Genomic DNA, 4,058 nt, shown 5'->3' with positions numbered 1-4,058 from the left:
GAATACTCATTCATCCTAAGATTCTCCAAAAACTTGTCATTCACAGTCTTTTCACTCGACCCTCTTAGAACCCATATGAAAAAAAAAAAAATCCACGAAAAAAATCTTAAAAAAAAATAAGTAAATTCATCGATATTTTAGTGAGATTTTTTTTTTTATTCCAAGGACTTTTCGCTGGTTTACCAACGTGACATTGTAGTCGGTGACACAGTACGATGATCCTCAGTCTTCTCTCAACACCTGAGCCATTTTCCCGTTTTTTTCCCGGAACTTCCTCCTCGTCTACTATATCCCCTCTCTGGCCATTTTCTATCCATGCTATATCTCAGAGAAATTGGATATAAATAAAGGCCATAAAAAGAATTATAATGCCCAGGATCTTGGAGACTGTAGTGCACTGGAGGTAGCTTTAGCTGTAGATGTCCCTGGTGGTGATTGAGGGTTTGATTCTAGTCTTTCACTGGGTCCTGTTGCACTTGGTGGTGGAGTTCGAGTTCCACTTGCCTGAGGCCACGGTGCTCCAGAAGCTGCTCCTCAGCTTCATGCAGGCCCTGGTGATGGTGGAGACGCAGGTGCTACTGATCCTGCATCAGCCCAGGGATCCTAACCAGCCACCACCTCATCGGACCCTCCTGCGCCTGCCGCTTCTGCTGACGATGGTGACGCAAGTGTCGAAGGACATGGCCTTCCTCCTCCTCCTCTTCAGGGATGTCATGCCCCTGGGCAGAGTCCTGCTTCGGTTGGTGTGTTTGATCGTGGAGGTTACTGTGGTGCAGTCCTTGTTTATCTATGATGTGGCGTGCGTCTTCGAGATAGTTGTGGTTGTGGGCCTCCGACGCCTCAACACCCGTCGGTGAGGCCCTTCAAGGTAGCCTATGCTACCTCGAAAGAGCTCCTGGCGGCTGTTGGAACTTCGGGGAATGTGAAGCTTCGTCTGGATCTGCCTATTCGCCACACACGTCCTCATAATATATCTGTTTCATGATAACTTCTCATCCTTTCCCCCACATACATGAGTCCACATACTCTCCATCGCATTTTGTGTATTGTCTATTTCGTCCCTTGTTTACAAGCTCCTTGCTTCCTATACACAAGAAGTCGTGACTATTTCTTTTCTTCACCCCAAGACTCCCTGACTCACCCTATTACTTTACTCTCCGAGTCCAAACTATCCCGCCTCTTTACTCACCCATTGGATTTTATTCACCCCATTCTTGCCAGCTGCAACCGTGGAGATGTCTGGTAGCAGTGAACAGGTTTGGATCTCTAAATCCAAGTGTTGTTTCAGTGAGCAGGTTTGGATCTAGAGCCAAGTGTTTGTGTCAGTGAACAGGTTTGGATCTAGATCCAAGTGTTTGGGTCATCTCGAATTTTTTTGATCTGGAGGTATTGTTGCTATCTACCTTCGACCAGATGCTGGTCACAGAATATTACTGTTAACGAATGAATTCACGAGGGAATTTTTCACTTCGTCACGAGACTCATATATCTCTGGGCGTCCTTAGCCAGTGTCTGAGATGGGGCAGCATCGTCCCGATATATCTATGCCATGTGTGACTTTCTCTCCCGACGGGATTTGAAGTGGGCTTCAGGTGGGACATTCATCCAGTGAACGGTCCTTCAACAGAGTCAAGAGAACACGTCCGATGCGCCAGGGTCGTGTTGCCACTGCGAACGTGTGTTTCGGGAGGTGAACAAAAGCTACAGAATTTAAGATTCCACGTGCACCTACTTGGTTGGTGTTCCATTCACCGTTATTAAGGGGCTGGCTGACTGGTGCGTATTTAAGAGTTTCATCCACACCTGGGAAGAGAGAAGAGAGAGAGAGAGAGAGAGAGAGAGGAGCCAGCCAGGTCCCTTGTGACTGGAGACGATTGTGGAACCCATTTCACCGTGAAGAAGACAGTGTGTGTCCCTCCGTAATTCTGCGTGAGCTAAATATATCCCTCCTCCTTGGAGGAGGCATTTTTGAGTCCAAAAGTTAGGGAGGCGCTGTCGGTAAGTTGTCGATTCAGGAGTTAACAGCGTTTGTGTGTTTGGGGGAACTTAAGCCCTGAGAGAGAGAGAGAGGGAGAGAGAGAGAGAGAGAGAGAGAGAGAGAGAGAGTCTAGGAAGACGTTGGCGCTTTGGAGACTCTCCCTGGATCTAGGGCAAAGAAAGCTCTTGTGTTCGACCATGGACCCCCAAAGCTGGCAATAGACCCGACCCAACGTGAAAGAAGAAGAAGAAAAAAAGAAGGATCGGCTTTGGTAATCAAGACGTGAATTGATTTGGAACGCCTCAGTTGACCCGGATGGAATACATTTAGAGGTAGGACACTAATGACCCATATCATAGCATTTCCATGATTCGAACCACCGTGCGAACGGCCGGGTCTTCTGTTAGTCGCGTTCTGGGGTTCCACGTAGCACATATGTGACTCCAGCGTGAGGAAGAGGAGGAGTCACCACAGACACGGCTCACACGAGACCCGTTGGCTGTGGATTCCTCACACCTGCAGTATGAGAGATCAGGTGTTGCTCGTCCAGCTTGTGTCGTTTCCAGTGGTCAGTTGAGCAGGATGTGGTCAGGTTTGTGTCGTTTTCCGCTCGCCAGATGACCCGGACCTGTAGAGTAAATAGTAGTCGAAGCCTACGTCATTGTTTTCAAACCCAGCGTCGGACTTGATCAGAAAACGTATCATAGTTTCTTTAATAGATTATAGTTACTCTATCACTCGTCCTGTTATCTACAGAGAGGAGGACAAGGTGAAGGCCACACATGGCCAAGTTAATCACAAGATGAGAGAATGGGAGGTTAGAATAACCAGGGCTTTATAAAGGACCAAAACACTCACTGTGTTTACTGATAAACAGGGGGTGAGGGAGGAGGAGTGTGAAGTGTACCCAGAAGGCTAGTAAGCCAGAGGGTCTTTGTGACAGTAAGGGTGGAGTGGTGTACATACTCCAAGAGGAGGAAGGGAATGCATGAGGGGTATCATTTTCGAGATGCTTTTTATGGATGAGTGAGTTCGGGAGGGAAGATGAACTTGAGAGTAAACACTTAGAGAAGGAGAAGAAGAATGTTTGATGTAAGTTGGATACTGGATGTTTGGGAAGACAGAGTATTTGGTTTAATACACTGTTTGTTGAAGATCAATGTATCTTTCACATTCACTAGCCATCTGATGTAGTTTTTTTTTTTTAAACAGTTTGTCTCGCCACACGCTTTCGTTCATGAAATGAATTGCGAATCAAATGCCCTATGTTCATTGTCAAAATATTTTGGAAATTGTGTGAGACGTTTAGGGCAAATAAACCCTGCACAGCTTCATTGAAACTGCTCCCAATGTCGATGTATAAACTTCAAAGAAACGAGAATGGTGGTCCACGTCTTGTGTAGATCATGAGACCAGTAGCGTAGGTAATGTCTGTACCTGAGGTCCACGTTCCCCTTGGAGTTCATGCGTGGTCGTGTTGATCGCTTGGGGTCAAACTCAGTGGGCCAGTTGGTAAAAGGGGGGGATTGCCTCAGGTCTCTCTCTCTCTCTCTCTCTCTCCTCTCTCTCTCTCTCTCTCTCTCTCTCTCTCTCTCTCTCTCTCTCTCTTACATATAGACATTACATTCTTGGCTGATGCTGTCAGCTGAAACACGAGGAAACTGACTGTTCTACGTCTTATATCCCATTCTTGTATCTCCCCTGATGATGTGATCATTACACGAAAGTGCACTTGGCGACTTATCGTATTTCATTTTCCTCGTGATACAACTAATGATAACTATAGAACCATGAGGTAGCGAGGTAGCGTTAAGAACAGAGGACTGAGCCCTTGGAGGGAATATCCTCACATGGCCCCTTCTCTGTTCCTTCTTTTGGAAAATTAAAAGCGAGGGGAGGATTTCCAGCCCCCCCGCTCCTTCCCCTTTTAGTCGCCTTGTACGACACGCAGGGAATACATAGGAAGTATTCTTTCTCCCCCATCCCCAGAGATGATATGTATATATATATATATATATATATATATATATATATATATATATATATATATATATATATATATATATATCCTCTGCTGACA

This window comes from Panulirus ornatus, chromosome 13 (assembly GCF_036320965.1).
Source record: "Panulirus ornatus isolate Po-2019 chromosome 13, ASM3632096v1, whole genome shotgun sequence".
In the NCBI taxonomy this organism is placed as follows: Eukaryota; Metazoa; Arthropoda; class Malacostraca; order Decapoda; family Palinuridae; genus Panulirus; species Panulirus ornatus.
The sequence above is the reverse complement of the archived record's forward strand: the minus strand, read 5'-3'. Positions refer to the sequence as shown.